General features: G+C 41.6%; 1 protein-coding gene across 1 annotated transcript in view; it reads right to left on the bottom strand.

Annotated features, from left to right (window-relative positions):
* nav1b (neuron navigator 1b) overlaps window positions 1-19,549 on the bottom strand; it is a 638,783-nt gene extending 619,234 nt beyond the window's left edge. The window contains exons 1-2 of the mRNA XM_043716841.1: window positions 19,396-19,549; window positions 12,461-12,510 (exon numbers count right to left, since the gene is read on the bottom strand). The gene's annotated coding sequence lies outside the window, so the exon portion shown is untranslated. The remainder of the gene's footprint in view (window positions 1-12,460; window positions 12,511-19,395) is intronic.
* Window positions 19,550-20,483: the final 934 nt, after the last annotated feature.

The following is a 20,483-nucleotide window of genomic DNA, read 5'->3' as shown; positions in this document are numbered from 1 at the left end:
GCTTTTCGAACTTTCCCTCCCTGGTCACGTACGTGAAGAGACTATTTTCTATTCTCTCTTTCTGTGCAAGGAAAAATATTTTGGTAAACTGGATGGTGGAGGGCCCCCCCTGGACTTTCAAATTGGCACAGATTAATTATGGAATGTATTCCCCTTGACTTCCTTACAAATATGGTGCACCAAAAGACCGAATTATTTTATAAAATATGGCAGCCCTTCTTGAATTACATAAATACAGATATTTCGGCTATCCTAACAAGGGCTTTTACTTAATTGAGATTACAAACCTGGCTGGCCCGGGGCTCCTTAGGAGAGGAATCCCGCACGAATACGGGTTTTATTACATCTGATGTTCACACATTCCGAGCATGTAAGAGACTTAAATATACACTCTGGTTAGTTGTAGGCTAGATTAGTAGATAGTTGAGTTTTATTTTTTTTTTCTTTTTCGGTATTTTTTTTCTTTTGTTAAATTTTGGCTATTGTATATTTGATTTAATTGTATATCAATGTTTATATTCGAGAGTTTTGTTTATTTTTGTAAATTTGTAAAAATGTTAAATTTCTAATAAAAATATCTATATAAAAAAAAAATAAAGGCAAGAACTCCACACAGTCAGTCGCCTGAGGCGGGAATTGAACCCGGGTCTCTGGTGCTGTGAGGCAGCAGTGCTAACCACTGTGCCACTGTGCCGCCCATTGGTGCTGTGAGGCAGCAGTGCTAACCACTGTGTGGAGTTTGCACATTCTACCCGTGTCTGCGTGGGTTTCCTCCGGGTGCTCCGGTTTCCTCCCACAGTCCAAAGATGTGCAGGTCAGGTGAATTGGCCATGCTAAATTGTCCGTAGTGTTAGGTAAGGAGTAAATGTAGGGGTATGGGTGGTTTGCGCTTCGGCGGGTCGGTGTGGACTTGTTGGGCTGAAGGGCCTGTTTCCACACTGTAAAGTAATCTAAAGTAATCTAATTATGCTTGCAGTTCCTCAATCTGCCCTGCATGCTTCAATGAATTTGTACACACACCTCACAGCCCTCTGCTCCGACACCCACTCAAGAACAGGATCTATCATGTTACATTGCTCTCCCCCATTCTTTAAGAACATGTAAGATTTCACATGTCTTTGCATTAAATTTCACCCACAATGTGTCAGTCTATTTGGTCGCATTGTTACACCATACCACCATCTGCTAGTTCTTCTTACATGCTGTATTCCAAGGGAACTTTCTACAGTCACAAGCCATTTTTGCAGAAGACATGCATCAAACCAAAATCCCTACTCTATCTCTCACAACATTCTCTATAGAGGTTTTCAACTTGATGGGTTAATACCTGATTGTGTGCAGTAAGCACCAGCCCTTGTTATGGTGTCATGACGACCTGTGATACAGCAAGTAGATGTTAATGGATGAAAAACGTGGAGGTAGAGTATTGTACTCATAAGTAGGACCTAGGACACAGGAAACATCAGGACCTGATAACTGGGGCTTGAGCTCTAAGGAGGCAGCCTGTGCCCAGGTAGGGGACAATGTACTATGCTCAGTTCAGGAACTGGTGACGGAACCAAATCGAGCACTCCAGACCACAATTTCTGTCCTTCCCCTGCTTCCAAACACAGTCTTTGGAAGAATATGGATCGTATTTAAATACAGTAAACAGCTGCAGAACTGAAGACTATTGGCAAATCCTGAAATGTAGCTACCTGCATTCATCAAGTATCACTTCAGGTGTGAAGGAAATCACCTCCCCCCCTCCCCCCACCCCCCACCCCCCACGTTTGAAATAATCATAGAAAGCACCAAACACAGATTTCTTCAATTTTTGCAAAACTATTTGTGATACCTTGTGGCATTTGCCATCTCTGTCTGTGTTGTGGCACTCAGGGAAGGGTTGCTTAAGTTAATTCCTTGCTACCAATCCTTCTTTGTTTCAGATGTATCAAGGGATTTGTAATAGAAATTACACCAGAAATATCGACAGAAGATGTACCGGGCTTAGATAACAAAACCTTTTACTCCATTACAAGTTCAACTATATTCATTCATGCATGATTAATTGGACCTTAGGGAGCTGGTATAGATGCATCTGCTCCCTCCAAAAGCAAGAGTACAACTGGGGGTGCCAATATTAGTGGAACATTAACCGCTCCGGAACTATTATTAACTATGCAACTAGAATCATAGTAATAGCCAGAATAAATTAATCAGCAGCTAAGCTGCAAACAGAGAGTGCTCCCTTTAAATATTTACATTTATTTAGCTGCGAAAGGCTGAAATCAGCTGAAGCTCCAACTTCCAAGATTGCGCAACCATGCAAATCAGAGTTAGAGACAAAAAAGACTCCAGATACTGGAATCTAAAGTAGAAAAGCAGGACATTACAAGTGCATAGCAAACCAGGCAGCGTCAGGAGATACAAAATGTTGACTTTTCTATGTAACCCTTCTTCAGGAATGGAGGTGGGGGAAGGGGGGAGGTACAGATGCGTTGGGCAGGTGGGTTGTGGAGAGAGGGGAGGAGTGATGAGGTGGTGATAGGTGAATATAGGTGGTGGGTACGACCTGGTAGGTCAATAGCAGAAATGAATCTGTTTGGTAGCTGGAAGGAAGGGTCACTTGGAGAGATGGAAGGGAAGAGGTGAGGCTGGAAAGGGAATCGGGGGATGGGTGAAATTGGAGAACTCAATGTTGAGTTCTCCGGGCTGTAGGCTGCCCAGCCGGAAGATGAGGGGTTGTTCCTCCAATTGGCAGTCCAACTGTGTAAATCAAAATTGTATATGTCATAAAGAAAGGTCACTGGACTCAAAATGTTAATATTGTTTTCTGTTGACAGATTCTGCCGAAGTTTCTCCAGCAGTTTCTGTCTGTCCTTGTTTCAGATATCCAGTATCCATAGTTCTTGGTTTTATCATACACTGATTCGTGCCCTGATCTGCCTGGTCTGCATACATCTAATTGATACTCATCACACACACAAGAACGCCTGGAACAATATGACATCTGGGGCAATATATCTCCCGCTACACACCATTTTCTTCTTGCTCTAAAGGAGTTCAGTGCTAAAGTAAAACCCTTCAACACTAAGGCCAATTATTTGTACATTTTATCTCATAATAGTTTTCAATTAATTTGGCCATAAATCCATTGACCAATCTGTTAGTGATCCTGAGTGGGTTACACACACGTGCTGAAAAGTGAATTTACACAAATAGCAATGGTGTGATAAGTTGCTTATTAGAAACTTCGTTTAGCACAGCTTGAATTAAAAAACCTGATAAAACTTTAAACATTTAGACAAAATTGTAGCTCTTTATCTTCTAATGTTTAAATGAATCTACTCATTTTTAAGCAACTTGTATTCTGTTTTTTTTTCAGTAAGACAGAATTTATGTACAATTCAAGAGGTTTGGTGACCCAGTTCTTTAGTAAACTGCAGTACATGAACTGTTAACAAGTATCAATGCCATAAGTGTGTGGCATTTTACAAGTTCCAGAAAACAGAAAACAATACAGTTGTTCTGTTTTAATTGGTTATTAAATCATTTAGAGCTCATATCAACATGAAAGACAGATCCACTTCACCATGGAAAATCTACAGAATGCTGCCAGCTTCCTTTCATACAATCCCACCCTCTCCTAGTTTGTTGAAAAGCTATGGTAGATTATAGCAAAAAAAAGGCAGATGTTATTTTCCCCTCATTCAGCCAACTGCTACAAATAAGTTACTCCCCTCTCCTCGGAGGACCACTGCAACAATGTACTTCCAATTGGGATTATCCCAACACATCTGGATGGAGAAGAGGAACCACATAGGAATCCCAGGCAAATCAGACTGCACAATATAGTGAGAACCATGAGCTTTCGCAGATTATTGCGGAGACTAGCTCATCGTCCTGAAAGAAAAGATGGCAAATGGCATTAAGATATGTCAATAACTGGCAAACTACTATGTTGGATGCTTCAGAGGAACTCCCCATTCTCAGGTGATAATGTTTTCAGTAGAATTGTATGAAAAGAGGGGAATAAAGCTCACTCTACATTCTACACCTGCTAAGAAGTCAGTGTTTATTTATAAAAGCCCATTTATCAACAATCAGAAAACATTCCTGCACAGTCTAGTTGAACAGAGAGTCAGATACAGTGCAATTTCATCTCTGAAATAATACTTGCAATTCCCACAGAGGATAAGATTAGGACGAGGAAACACATGGTCGGCTCTGGCATTCTGACCTCATTCTAGCATACTATTATGCTGATCGACGGAGAGGGTACTGTGGAGTGGCAGAGGTCAACCATCTTTGCAATCAACCTTTTTACATAATATCAAATCTGGCTGAGAACCCAACAACCATGTGACTCAGTGTTGCATTGTTTGGTTATTTACTTGCAAACTGACATTTGAACCTAAAGTTCACTTCCCTGTCATTTTCATTGCAAAGACTGAAGATACTGGGCATTCAAATGTGTTCCAATATCTAGAGTTTCTTAAAAAGGTTCTGCAATTTTACCTCCTGAATATAAACCATCCCTTTATTATTTCATGCATTCAAAAGTTGCCAAATACCCAAGTTTACACTGCCATGGGTCTTGAACATGTCACCATCTCCTAATTTTACTTTTCCAACAACTTGTTTGAGTTTCTCCAATCAGCTTAAGATGCTCCAAAGTCTCGTCATCAGTCATTCTTGAGCTGTTATCTGTTGCCAGAAGACATTCAGGGATCGGTGGGGTACAGACCCACTGCAGAGCAGGAAACCTGTCAATTTGATAACTTTAAAACTAGTCTATTTAGCTTTCATAGACCAGAAGCTAGTGTCTCATCAAGAGCTGTATTGTGACATCTGTGTACTTCAATACACTTGTCGTGAACTCAAGCACAATGAGACGGAGAGATCTAGAATGATCACTTACCTTTCAGGGACAACTTCACATCCTCATCAGTAGAAAGCAATAGCAATTGATACATGCAGCATCATTTAAACCAACTGAGCACCAACAATTCATTAGGAAGGATATGAATGGAATCACATTTAAGTTTAATTGTTACTAACTTGAAATTCAAAATCTGCACTTTTTGGCAATGTGGACTATCACAATTTAACTTATCAATGGAAACCTTCTGTCAAGAGATCCATATGTTCTATTCTGAGAAACTGAATAACTAAATTAGGGTCTATAAAGATTACTACTGTTCCAAGAAAAAGCTGTCACCTGCAATTTGCACTCAAGAGGAAATGGCTAGATCATCACCTGCAATAAGTCCACTACATTGTAGGATGAATAAAAAAGATCTTTTACAATAAATGGCTTTAAGTTAAATAGTAATTAAACTACAGTTATACTAGCCACCTATGCGATAGTCATTGTTTTTCTGTCAACTTCTATTCCTCTCTATTGTGCATGAACTGCAACAAATCGATATTCATAGCCTATTTTGCCCATGAGGCAGCACAGTGGCTTAGTGGTTAGCATTGCTGCTTCACAGCACCAGGGTTCCAGGCTTGATTCCAGCTTTGGGTGACTGTCTGTGTGGAGTTTGCACATTCTCCCCGTGTCTGCGTGAGTTTCCTCCCACACTCCAAAGGTGAGCAGGTTAGGTGAATTGGCTGTGCTAAATTGCCCATGGTGTTAGGTATATTAGTCAGAGGGAAATGAGTCTGGGTGGGTTACACTTCAGAGGGTCGGTGTGGACTTGTTGGGCCAAAGGGCCTGTTTCCACACTGTAGGGAATCTAATCATTTTACAAATGTATGCTGATTGTAGAAAGCAAGATTGGTGATCTAAGCATTTTAGCAGACACACCATTCATAATTTTGTGTGTGTGTCACCTATTTATACAATTCAACTTTTCCACGTCAAATTTCACCATCTGTACGAAAATTGAAACTTAGTCCCATTTCATTAGGGCACTCTGTATTCAGGTATTATAAACCAGGGATTGCCTTTAATCTCCAGCCTGGAGCTGCTTAGGAAAGTATGATTTCATTGTCATGGGTTACATCCAAGGTTTCTTCTGAGTCTCACTTTGAAATATCCACAAAGTGGAGAAACCTTAGTCGCATTTTTAAACAATCATCTAGCCAGCAGCACCAAATAAAGTTGAGTAATTATGTTTTTTATATCCTAATTGACATCCTAATGGTGGGTCATTCAATTTCTCGGCATCTGTCTGTTTCCATTCTATTAAATGGAGTGATTTACAAATCTTCAACAGATCTCCAGTCTGAGAACAGAGAAATGTATCCAGAGTCATTGTCAGATCATCTCTAACTAAAATTACACTATGCAATTTAAGAATCCAGCACTGAAGAAATGATCGTCAGAGTGCACGCATTGTAGATTCCACAGGGATGGGGTATACTACAATCAGCATCAGATGCTGGGATTATTTCCATCAGTCTCCTTTGTAAATGTCTATGGGTCTATAGGCAAATGTGTTGAGTAATGACAAACAAAAATAAAACTAGGCCTTTTATCTGCAAAACAATACCCTTGACATGGTTAGGTCAGTTTTACATCAGTCAATTATTTTGGCATGGGTCTCGTCACCCTACTGGACCCCTATATTTTATTCTTCAACCTAACCGTCCTGAACTGTGGATTTGGACTTTTGGTATGTGACTTGAGCTCTTCCTCTTTTCTGCACCTATTCCTTCCAATGCTCAATAACTGACAGCACCCCACATATGCACATTATCCTCCTCTCCCTCACACCTCCCAAATGACTTTTGTCCTGCAAATAAAACTAAAGTGTTTTCAAATATTTTGCATTCTATGCAAACAAGCAGCAAAAACAAAAATCGGAGATTGGTTAAATGATTGTTGGTTTAAGCCAAGTTTTCAAATAGGAATACAAACTGTTTTTCATTCAAAGTACCAACTCCAAAATGGTCACCATTATCTGGAATCTCTACCACATGACGTGCCTTTTTCAGAGCTGGGTTATAAATAAATCCCTCATCCTCAGAGCGAGAGAGCGCGGTCAATGGAGAATCTCCACGACGTGAAGAGGCAGTAAGCCTCGCTCTTTGCCTTCAAAGGTCTCCAGGGTAATCCTTCAGACCAGGGTCCACTCCATGGAGCAGGATGAGGTGTGCCTCACATTTCTTCTTTCAAAAGGTGCACAGGAAGAGGTCTGTGCCCAGCAACCTGAAGGAAGGAGATGGCTCGCTAACATCATTTCAGTCGAACATCCTAAGGATCAGCAAATCCTCTTCTGCCAGTCTGTATGACATGAAGCCCACTGACAGCATGCCCACCCAGCTGTTCCTGTTCTCTATCGCAGAGGTCTTAGGCAACAGTACATGTGAGCAGCTGTTACCTCCAGATGGGTTGACCAAAGCCTGAGTTCTTTGGAAAGAATAAAAACTCTCAGACAGCTTACCAGACAAGTTGTACACACCTCTGTCGGACTTGATTGGCCAGGACCTGCTGGACATGTACAACTGTATGGTTCTGGCAAGTAGCATGTGTGAACCCATAAGGAATGTATCATCACCCTTATCTACAAAGCTGAAGGGAGAGTGGGAAGGAATCAGAAAGTGGCAACCAATTTCACTGCTGAATGCAGATGACAAAATCCTTTCTAAAGTCATCACAAACTGAGTCACGTCTGCTCTGGGATTGGTGACTCATCTGACCAAACCTATACTATACTGGGCAGGATGATCTCAGACAGCCTCATGTTCCTCAGGGATCTGATCGGATATGTGCAGGATAGGAGGGTAGATGCCTGACTCATCAGCCTGGACCAGGAGAAGACTCTGACAGGAGATCACAGACCTACATGTGGGGCTTGGTCTCCAAAATGGGCTTTGGGGAGGGTATCTGCAATTGGAATTGATTGCTCTACACTTTCGTCGGTAGCGCAGGCTCAATCCATGGGCAGGAATCAGAAAGTTCCCTGATCAGAACTGGCGTCAGAGCTGCTTTCTCTCTCTTGCCTCGTTTGTGTGTTGTTTGATACTTTGCCGAGTTCATCAAGAAGGATGCGAGCCTGAGAGGGGTGACTATTCCAGGCAGCGGAGGCCTGCAATTCAAAGCTATCCTGTACATGAATGACATTGCCATTTTCCACTCGGATCCGATGTCAGTGCACAGACTCGTGAGCATCTGTGACCAGTTCCAACTTGCCTTAGGAGACAAGGTAAATTGAGGCAAGAGGAAGGCCATGTTCTTTGGAACAGGCGGATTGATCTTTACCTCTTTCACTGTCAAGTCTGATTACCTGAAGGTGCTGTGAATATGGTTCGGAGGGGCTTGGGCATGTGCTAAAACTTGGGAGGAGAGTATTACCAAGGTGAGGCAGAAGCTGGCCAGTTGGGAGTATTGCTCCTTCTCTGTTGCAGGTAAAAAAAAACCTGGTCATCAGTTGTTAGGTACTCTTGGTGATGTATGTGGCAGAAATCTAGCCTATTGTCCGACCTGCACCCTTAAAGTCACCTAAGCCATTTTCCATTTCATCTGGAAGTCAAAGATAGACAGTGTGTTCAAAGTTCTGAGTAAGGGCAGGGAAAGGCATACCAACATTGTCCTAATCCTGAGAGCCACCTTTGTATGTGACTACATCAAGCTGGGGGTTCTACACACTGAGCATCCACCTCAGTGTTACAAAGGATGGTCTGGAACAGCGTCATGGAACACTAAGTATTTGGACTGTTCCTTATCACCTGTACATAGTGGAAAAGTTTGCAAAGAAAAACATCTTTGACCACAAGTTATTCATGCAGTGTCCTTACGGGAAAAGGAGAAGGTGGATCCTGTCAGGTGGTTCCCTAAGCTGACTGTCAAAGTCATTTAGCAGAATGCTTCATTGTCAGAATTTTCCAGAAAGCAGTAAGATATCGCTTGGCTGATGATGAGAAGGATACTGCCCGACAGATCCTTTGTATATGTTCAGTCTCTGTGTGCCACCGCATGCTGCCCTTGAAGCGGCTGCAGAGGAGGTAAAGACTAGCACCCAGCTCCTGTGTCTTTACAAAGGAGGTCTGGAGAGAGATGCAGTGGTTTTTGTCAAGGTTCATCCTGAGCAGCTCCGTGACGCCGGACAGTCTGTTCCTCGGGATGCACACTGAAACAAACATCGACTACAAACATCAACTCAGTGAAAGGTGCTCTTTGGTCTGCCCAAAATTTGTTGGCTTCCAGTGTAAAGAGTTCATCTCAGCTGAGGGATACAGAATGGGACATTCCATGGTCCAGGACTACATGCTGAGTGGCACACTAAAGGGTGCAGGTCGGGCAATAGGCTAAACTTCTGCCACATACATCACAGCTGCCACCAAGGCCACCATCTAAGGTGTTTCTGCTAAAGTTCAACGATGGTCCATTCGGTTATCAGAGACTCGCTTTGCCTCAAGATGGAGGTAGCTAGTGTCCTGCATGAGGAGGAAATGCTTTTGGTTTCTGCAACTGCAGGGAATGTCAAATTCCAATGTTTGTTTCTTCAAATGCAAAGACTGTACACAATCACTTTAGTACCTGTGTACATGCATAAAGATTTTTTTTTTAAGAATACGGTATACTTTTGCAATTTAAAAAAAAATTGGTCAACAACTCCCACATTCTAAATCAATTTCATATAATCCAACTGTACCAATCGCTTTTGATGGCATTCACCTTGCCTAACTGATAAAACACAACCTTGTTGCATGTTACTCATGGAAAATAATCCTGATTAATGTGGGGTGAATATTTACTACCAACTCTGCAGTCACTCTCTACGAAAAAAACATCAAACTACTGATAGTAAAATTTGCATTTATCCTTCAAGCTTACTTTCCAAATCTAAGTCAACACCAAACCTAGTTTTTCTTTTAAGAAAAAAGAATGTTACATTAAAAAAATGAAGGGGATACATTTCTAAAGAAGAAGGCTTTTTCTAGAACTGTCCCAATAATTGTGAGTAGAATTAGACATATTTAATGGAATTGCCCATAAAAGGAATTGCTTGGCACCATTCACATTGTGAGAAATTTACTGGAAGCATTACCCCACTGTTTGCTCCGTTAAGGAAGCATTCATCTGCAATTCTTTTTTGCACTAAGTGTTCACCCACCATTACTGAATGGCATGATTCCAATATCACCTATTTAAAGAACTTAAAAGCTTATTACATGGTGATATGAATATTCATTACTGGATAAGCATCCTTGGACACTTAGAAATTGACATTGAATGATAAAGGAATTCAGTAAAGTTTAAAGTTGCCAGGAATTCGTCATTTGCCTTTTCAATACAGCAAAAGATATTATAATATTTCATCTGGATAGAGTATTATCCAGCACTGCATCAAAAACAAATCACTCCTGCAAATAAGTTTTTAGAATGCAGCTCAACACTTGCTGACAAATACAGCGTGCATACTTTTTTGTCACGTCGTTGGCCAACTTTTCTTTTACAATTAAGGTTTTAGTGAAGATTTGTAGCGCCAGTTGTGGATGCGGTTGCTGGTTTGCTCACCCAAACGTGATGCAAACGTTTCGTCACCACGCTCAGTAACATCATCAGTGCAGCATCTATAAAGCATTGTTGTTCTATTCTGCTTGATATTTATATGACCGCTCTGGTTTTTTCCCTTTTTTTAAAATTATCCCCCACACTACCGCCTAACAGCGGGAGTGCTTATATTTTCCCCAGCACCCATGTTGTGTGTGTGCAGGCGTGAGACACAGTGAAAGAACAACTGGTGTATAAATCTTTATTCATTTTCAAGACAGAAACACCAGAGTGGCCAGTGACAAGCAATGCCTTTCTCATCAGAGGGCAATGCTGTGTGTTGATTTGATCTATTAAGGTCTCAGTACACACAGACAAGGAGGGCCATCAACTTGACTGGGACAACGCAACAGTTCTAGGACAAGCTAACCAGAGACATGCACAGTAATTCCTAGAGGCCTGGTTTTCAACCCGAATGCCATCAACAAGCCTGTGGAAACTGACCCCATATACAAACTACTGCAGAGCAAAGCCAGAAATGACACCATCCACCTTAACTGACCGGATCATATAAATATCAAGCAGCGCAGAACAACACCACTTCACGGACATCGCACTGATGATGTTCCCTCGCATGGTGGCAAAACATTTGCAATGACAACCTGCCAGTTTGGCAAGCAAACCAACAACCGCCCCTTTTGTTATGTTCTCTCCATGAAGACTTCAGGATGTCCTTTTCACAAATACCACTCATTTAGTGCACTTCAAACTCCAGATCCTGTTGAATAACGTAATGGCTTTGAAAGGGTTCATGTTGGAGATTGATTAATTTCAGCAAATCTGATGGCATCATGCAGTCTTGGGTCACTATGAAGCAGAACATCTTAGATTCTCATGGAGCAAGACAGGTGTCCATAAATCTTTTCTGTCTTACAACTATGTCTAACTAGCTAAAGTAACTTCTACCTGAATGCAATAAACAACATCTGTTCAAGACAAAACTCTGCTTCCGGTAAAACCTCAAGAGTGGCTGATCCTCCAAGCTGTAAACTAAGTGGTTGAAACTTTATTGCTGGAACAGCACAGCAGGTCAGGCAGCATCCAGGGAACAGGAGATTCGACGTTTCGGGCACAGGCCCTTCTTCAGGAATGAGCAGAGAGTGTTCAGCAGGAGAAGATAAAAGGTAGGGAGGAGGGACTTGGAGGAGGGGCGTTGGAAATGTGATAGGTGGAAAGAGGTCAAGGCGAGGGTGATAGGTCGGAGTAGGATGGAGGCGGAGAGGTCAACAAGAAGACTGCAGGTCAGGAAGGCGGCCCGCCGCATCTGCTCCCAGGAGGACCAGTTCAAAATACGTACAACACAGATGGCCTCATTGGACTCATCCACCGCCAAACCACAACAACCCGACGGTCGGAGGAGGAGCGTCTTATCTTCCGACTGGGAACCCTCCAACCGCAGGGGATGAACTTGGACTTCACCAGTTTCTTCATCCCCCCTCCCCCCACATTGTCTCAGCCGGATCCCTCCAGCCCGGCACCGCCTTCCTGACCTGCAGTCTTCTTCTTGACCTCACCGCCTCCATCCTACTCCGACCTATCACCCTCACCTTGACCTCTTTCCACCTATCACATTTCCAACGCCCCTCCTCCAAGTCCCTCCTCCCTACCTTTTATCTTCTCCTGCTGAACACTCTCTGCTCATTCCTGAAGAAGGGCCTGTGCCCGAAACGTCGAATCTCCTGTTCCCTGGATGCTGCCTGACCTGCTGTGCTGTTCCAGCAATAAAGTTTCAACTTTGATCTCCAGCATCTGCAGACCTCACTTTCTCCTGTAAACTAAGTAGGCCCTTCAAAACAGTCAAGTGAAAAAAAAAGAGGACTGGTGGCAGTGTGTTGCAACCCACAGATGAGCTACCACATTGTTTGCTCAGAGGTTGATTTTAACACGCAGTTACCTGAGGTTTGGTGAGTGGAGGCTGAGTACAAAGTGCACTGTATTTTCAGGCCTGGGTTATTTCATTGTTAGTCTTACCTGCATATAGTTGGTCAGCCAGAATATGAAATCCAGTGGTCAGAGGTTATCTGTCAAGAAAACGAAAAGGTGACAGCGACCAGAGAAGTCACGGGATGGTGGTTTCAGGATAGCTACCTCATAAGGATGGGTACAAATCTATGATCCAATTATATGGCCCTTAAAGGCAACAAAGACTCCAGAATTAACACAAGTTCCTCAGAGACCTGACAAAAAAATCCAAAACTCTGGAAGACAAATGAAAATCGATCCACTTGGATCAAATCCACCTTTCAAGGATGAATTAAAATCAATTCTGTTGATACATGTGGGCATTGACTTCAAAAAAGTAACACATTAATGAACCCACCTTGCAATGTGTAATGCTGTCAGGTTCATCAGACATAAATATACATTGACCTGAACTCCACTAGATACTCAACAATAGCCTGGAGTTCTCCTCTAGGCCAGTGTGACCAGAATAGCAAAAGCAGGAGCAGAAAGAAACTAACATTAAAAGGTTGAGGGCTAGACCATAGAAGATTAAAATGAATTTGTCTCTTTAGATTAGATTAGATTACTCACAGTGTGGAAGCAGGCCCTTTGGCACAACAAGTCCACACCGACCCGCTAAAGCACAACCCACCCAGACCCATTCCCCTACATTTACCCCTGCCCCTAACACTACGGGCAATTTAGCATGGCCAATTCACCTAATCTGCACGTTTTTGGACTGTGAGAGGAAACCGGAGCACCCGGAGGAAACCCACGCAGACACGGGGAGAACGTGCAAACTCCACACAGTCAGTCGCCTGAGGCGGGAATTGAACCCGGGTCTCTGGCTCTGTGAGGCAGCAGTGCTAACCACTGTGCCACCCTCAATGAAATATGAAGTCATGGCAAATAAATAAACAGGTAGAGTCTGAAGGGGGAAAGAAGCAACCTCTGAAATCTGAAAAATAAGAAAAACAAAAGTTGAACCATAAAAACAGAAGGGAGTTCTTTGAAGACGAAAGCTAAGATGGGACCCTGTGCTGAACCATTAAAATGGAAGGTTGAAACATTACAGAATGACAAAAGTGTTATGGCACAGAAGGAGGCCATTCAGTCCATCTTACCTACACAAACTTGTTAAATGAGCATTTTTACCTCGTACCAATCTTCTGCTTTCATCCCCATATCTTTGCCCATTATTTCCATCCAAATGGATCACCTAATGCCTCTTGAATGCTTCAACTGAACCTGCCTCCCCCCATACTTCTTATGGCACAGAAGGAGGCCATTCAGTCCATCTTACCTACACAAACTTGTTAAATGAGCATTATTACCTCGTACCAATCTTCTGCTTTCATCCCCATATCTTTGCCCATTATTTTCATCCAAATGGATCATCTAATGCCTCTTGAATGCTTCAACTGAACCTGCCTCCCCCCATACTTCTGGCAGTGAATTCCATTTCTGACAATTCACTGACTGATAAAGGTTTTTTTCTCAATTTCCCCTTGCTTCTTTTGTTAATCACTTTCAATCTATGCCCTCTCATTCTTGTCCTTTTTGAATGCAGTGTGGTTTCTCCATCTAACCTGCTCTTGATTTCAAAAGCCTCTGTCAGGTCTACTGCTTCACTCCAAGGAGAACAGTCCAAATTCTTGAATCTATTCTCATAACTGAGGTGAAAATATATGTAAGAGGTTGCAGAGATAACAACACAATGCACAGTTTCTCTGGTCAAAATACTTATGGTTGCTTGGTTTGTAACTTAAATAATTTTGAAGTTGTTAAACTATATAGTAGAGTATCTCAATAGTACAATGTTGTTCCAAACTATAGAATTACAAGTTTTTAGGGGGCTTGCTTTTCTTATTAAATCCATTTGATCATTTATTGTTCCTTCATCTCCCAATGTCAAATATACTTACTTAACTAACTAACTGGAAAACCAAATTGCTTCCTGATTCTTTTCCTGTATGAATTCAAGTAAATGAGCAGAAGTAATCTAGACTGGCATTTTTTTTCCATTCTTTGTGGAAAAATAATCAACTTTTCATCTATCAACATGTATGCAACAAAACTTGTACAAAGGTCAGGCTGGGCTATGAGTGGTAAGATTCATAACATACAAGTACAAGGCAATGACCATCACCAACACCAACAAGTGAGAATCTAATCTTCTATTCTTGATGTTCAATGGCATTGCCATAATTGAATCCTCACCTAATGATCTGGGCATTGTAATGGATAAAAAAAACTTAACAGGGCACAAATTAATCTTAGTCTGATCAGCAGAACATGACAAGAGGAGTCCCACAAAGGTCGATGCCAGGAGCTCAGCTTGTTACAATTTACATCAACGATGTAGATGAGGAATGAGAAGGCATGGCAGTTAGATGATAGAAAGATAGGTAGGGGAAAAAAAGTCACTCTGTTTCTCTGTTTGCAAACAGAAATATGGGTTGATTAAGCGAAAATCTGATATATGAAGTATTATGTAGGAAAAAAACGTAAAGTTGTTCAGTTTCACAGGGAGAATGAAAAAGCAGAGTATTACTTAAGTGGAGAACAACTGCTGTTTTCCATGGTGCAGAGGGATTCAGGTGTTCCAGTGCATGAGTCACAAAAAGTTAGAATGCAGGCATATCATCAAGAAAATCAGTGGGATGTTACATTCTATTATGAGAAAAATTCAGCATGTTATTCTTCAGTTATGCAGAGCATTGGTGAGGCTAATTTGTGCTTTGGTTTCCTTATCTAAAGAAGGAGGTAAATGTATTGGAGATGGTTCAGAAAAGATTTAATAGAGTGACATCTAGAACATGCAGGTTGTCTTTGGAGGATAAGTTGGATAGGCTGGGTTTGTTTACCTTGAAGGTTTGAAGAAGGTGAGTGACTTGATTCATGTTTGTGAGAACCTGAATGGATTTAAAAGCTGAAAGTGGAAAGAATGTTTTCCCCTTGTGTGTGAATTCAGAAATAAGGGACTCTGTATCAAAATTAAGGGTCACCCGTTGGACAAGACAGAGATAAATTTGATCTTTTTTCTTTCAGAGGGTTGTTCAACTTCCAAACTCTCTGCCTCAAAATCAGTGGAGGTGGGGCCATTAACTAATTTGAAGGTGGAAGTAGATAGATTCCTGTTAGGCAAAAGGAACAAGCTGTTATTAGGGGCAGATGAAAATGTGGAATCCAAAACACAAACAGATCAGGCACGATCTTATTGATTGCTCTTAATTTGTATGTTCATATGTCTAGAAGGGAATCATATAAATAGTGTGGATACAAAAAAAGGACAGAGGCTATGAACTTGGTGGCAAGAAACCCACTTTCTGACTCCTCAAAGTCTATCCAGCAAAAGGATAGAAGGCACAAGACAGTAGTGTGGTCTAATCTCCATTTGCCTCAATGAGTGCAGCCCCAACACTCAAGAAGCTGAAAACTATCCAGCACAAGGCAACCCCCTTAATTGGCAGGCCATTCACCATTGGCACATTGTAACAGCAGAGTACACCATCTACAAGACATACTGCAGTATTAGCCTTCTTTAACAGCATCTTTCAAAACCATGATCTCGATCACGTAGAAAACAAGGGCAGCAGGAAAGGGAATACAATCACTTGCCAACTCCTGCAAACATAGAACATCCTGACCTGGAGCTATGTCACTTTTCCTTCAATGTCAACATTCTGTAACTCCCTTTCAGGTCTGCAGTGGACAGACACCAGTTGGACTGCAACTGTTCAAGAAGGCAGCTCACCTTCATAAACACAGTAAGGTTTGGGCAACAAACACTCATTCCCAAGAATGAATAAACAAGAACAATAGTCATAGTCATAGTCATAGAGATGTACAGCATGGAAACAGACCCTTTGGTCCAACCTTTCAACGCCGACCAGATATCCCAACCCAATCTAGTCCCACCTGCCAGCACCCGGCCAATATCCCTCACAGCCCCAGCCTGTTCAGCCTCTCCCCATAGCTCAAATCCTCCAACAATGGCAACATCCTTGTAAATCTTTTCTGAACCCTTTCAAGTTTCACAACATCTTTCCAATAGGAAGGAGACCAGACTTGCACGCAATATTCCAACAGTGGCCTAACCAATGTCCTGTACAGCCACAACATGACTTTCCAACTCCTGTACTCAATACTCTGACCAATAAAAGCATACCAAACGCCTTCTTCACTATCCTATCTACCTGCGACTCCACTTTCAAGGAGCTATGAACCTGTACTCCAAGGTCTCTTTGTTCAGCAGGATAAAGCTAAAATGTAAGCAAAAGATAGATAAAAAGCTTGCACCTTCTGCACTCACTATCTTTGGGCTGGAATATAAATAAAACTGAAAAATCATACTTTGTCAGAAAAAAAATTTTCACAGTTGAAAGCATTTAATATACAGTCTTGCATAGTTAATTTGAGTAATATTTAAAATGGTAGTCATCCACATCTGCTTTCATATCCATTACATTTAAGGAAGGATAGGAGACCAATGTGTTGAAAAATAACATAAGCTTTAATGTATGATCTATTCACCCTACTAAAACCATTTACCTCCAAAGTGTCTGACATTATCACCATATCAATCACTTGATCTGGCTCAACGCGACAGTCCAAATTACGAACACAAGTACACAAAATACCACAATGTACAGTAGCACTATTATGCTGCATAGCCTTTCCTTGCCTCCCCATATCCAAAAGATAGGAGTTGATGACAACCAGTCCCAGTGATTTGGAAACAAACACGAACCTTCTTGAAACTTGGACAAGTATATTTAAGACAGAGATAGATAGGTTCTTGATTGTAAAGGGGATCAAGGGCAACTGGGAGAAAGCAGGAGAATGAGGTTGAGAAACTTATCAGCCATGATTGAATGGCAGAGCAAACTCGATGGGCTGAATGGACTAATTTCTGCTCCTATATCTCATGGTCTTAAGTCATTGATGTCAGTATGTGAGCCAGACAATGAACTTCTGAACGGTGGGATTCAATGAAATTAAATCAAACCATGCCCCCTCCACCTCCAGTAAATGTACAAGTACACAACTAACAGGGATACTGCAGCCAGTGACATTCCTAATTGCACCATCGCTGAATGCAGCTAATCAGTGCAATCCAGGCTTTGAACCTGCAACCTTCTCGGTTTGCTTAATTCAATCCTCACTGAAACCATACAATGTGCTGTTTCTGATGCTCAGTTCAGAGAACAGGAAGCATTTCCACCCACTTTAGCTATTGTTCTACTGCATACTGACATCATTCACTCAGAATGTAGCATTCTTCATGGTACAAATCTTGCTTAGTAATTAGATTCTATCTCATGCCTCTTAATGCAATGAAACAATCTTTAAAAGGATTATCAATTACAACCACAGCCCACTAAAGACAATTATTTTAAGTTATTTTTCTTAGTTCCTGTGAAAGCAGTTCCAACCTTGGGCTTCTTCAGTTTCAGTTGGTATTTCAATCCCAAGGTAATCAAAGATAAAGCTTTACTATCTTGTGCTTTTGTCCCCAGTCATAAAACCTGACAAGTTATTGGTTATTACACAAACAGAAATAAATAAACCTTCTCAATCCAAGTGTGAGAATTTCAGAATGCTATCAAAATGCATAAATTTCAGAATAATAGTTGCAAATATCCATCACCGAAGGGCAAAGTTAAATTCACATAATACCAGGTTACATCTAACAGGTTTATTTGGAATCACTAGCTTTTGAAGTACTGCTTCTTCATCAGATGGTCGTGGGGTAGAATTTTATGATTCTCTTCCACAACCACCTGATGAAGGAGCAGTGCTCCAAAAGCTGGTGCTTCCAAATAAACCTGTTGGATTATAAACTGGTGTTGTGAGGTTTTAAACTTTGTCCACCCCAGTCCAACACCGGCACCTCCAAATCATCACTGAAGGGGGCACTTAGCAGAATGCATACCTCTGCCACACTTAACTCAATATTATCACCCAGGTTTTCTTAGAGACCTTTCCCTGCCTGATTGATGCTCTTCAATTACAGTGGTGAAAACAATCTTTCAATTAAGAGCAGCCATCTCACTGATGAGGGTTCAGGCCAACTGAGAGCCAACAACCTGTTCTGAAAACTCTACTCAGATTTGAAAAGCGATGACAAATTACACCACAGCAGATGAAATAATAAAAAAATATCCTAAAAGTCAATTCACCCTCTCTTCCAAATTTAGCTGTTGTTTAATTTTAAGAAATCAAGGACTTTTGGGCTGTTTCCCTCTGTGTACGAAGTTCTGTTGAAATCGGTGTTCGTTTGGAGATACAAATGAACAAACAAGGCCAAAATCATTACTCTACCCACCTCACTACAGGAGGTATCAACAACATAACTCAGAGAGGACTCAGTGCCTATAGTGCAAAGGAAAACAGCCCACAACATATGACCGAGCAGACTCTTTTGGTTTTAAAAGTTGGTATCTACAAATATACATTGTTTTCTTGATAACTGGAATCCCAGTTTATAAACTGGCACTTCATCAGAAATTAAATTTAAAATGGTTTGTTTTTGAGGAAACATTTTTAATATATTTCAGAGGAGTACTAAAAAAAATGCTCTGCTGTAAATGTTAGCATCCCAATGTTGTCCAAAGATCATCTACTAAACCTGGCAATTAATGCAATTTTAAAATAAAAACCTATATTAGAGAATATGGAAACCTGGTCACTGCTGGAGTTGCTACACAGTATTTCATTATTTCCTTTACTGGTGATACAGTTTATTAGGGAAAGCAGCCTGAAAGTTTCCCATGGAGACACGCCACATCTGCGGCTAGATCAATCGACAGTGGAAATTGAATCTCCGTCTCCGCTGTTATGAGGGCGCTGTTTACACTCGCCCCTCGGCTACAAGCTTCTATTGTGTGACTGCAAACAAATACGCACTGATTTTAAAGCGCGGCACATTTCCTTTCTTTTCGCTCCCAAGTATTTACCTTTTTCTCTCTCTCTCTCCCCCAAAATATCGTCGCCAGGAATTTCCTGATCCGGGCCGTGGAACGCAACGAGACACACTTCACTGCAACACAGCGACAATTGCAACACGGCGTTCCACTCTGTCTGTCTCTCTCTCCCTCCCTCCCTCTTGAATTTAACTCTCCCCTCCCACACATACACACGTTTCTTCAACAAGACGAACAGCAGTCGGTGACTACGCGCTGTAAAGCGTTTACCTTCCCGTAGCGGATTGGTGCTACCTCCTCACTCAGAACTCGCACCGCCTCCGCTATCTCCCTCACCCAGAGCCAGCTCCTTTTTTTTTGTCAAAGCAGTGGCCCCAACCTGTGAGAAAGCACAACCTACAATCTCTCAGACAGAGCATGAGGGAAACCCAAAAGGGTGACATCCCCCACCCCATTTGCTCTCAACACGCAGTTTAAATGTTTTGGACAATAGAGTATTGACTTATTTCAAAAACTGTTCTCTTATTGCACGACTCATCTGTGAAAGGCCAACTGGAAATGATGTTGTAAGTTCCCTCAGTAGAAAGATCTGCGGATGCTGGAAATCTGAAACAAAAACAGAAAGTACTGGAGCAACTCAGCAGGTCTGTGAGTTCTCCGGTTGCAGCTCTGCATGCTTACATTTTTTATGATGTGAGTTTAGGCAGGAGAGTCAGCTTTTGTCAGAAAATTAAATAGACAGTAAAAGTATAAAATTTCAGGAGCTCCTAAGTGATGTGTGTATCCAGTCAGACTTTCACCCTGCACACAGAAGTTAAACATGTGAACACTAGCATGCCACATCATGACGTCCTTATAGAGAGGTCTTTACACAATTTGGCTTAATTAATATTCCAGTGTCAATGCAGAAGCTAATTAACTCTCTGCTGATGTTTAGCCAAAGCCAACCCACTCTGCTATTGAAATAAACAGTGAATCTGTACTCTTAACAGAGCAATAGGAGTGTGGCGTATCTGCATATCACAGACCTGCCAATTGTTGCTCACTTGAGATGAAATTTATCTTTCTTGCTTTAAAAGTTTTGATGGCTGTTGCTCTTAAAAATAAATGCAGCTCCAATA

This window comes from Chiloscyllium plagiosum, chromosome 26 (assembly GCF_004010195.1).
Source record: "Chiloscyllium plagiosum isolate BGI_BamShark_2017 chromosome 26, ASM401019v2, whole genome shotgun sequence".
Classification (NCBI taxonomy): domain Eukaryota; kingdom Metazoa; phylum Chordata; class Chondrichthyes; order Orectolobiformes; family Hemiscylliidae; genus Chiloscyllium; species Chiloscyllium plagiosum.
The sequence above is the reverse complement of the archived record's forward strand: the minus strand, read 5'-3'. Positions and strand labels throughout refer to the sequence as shown.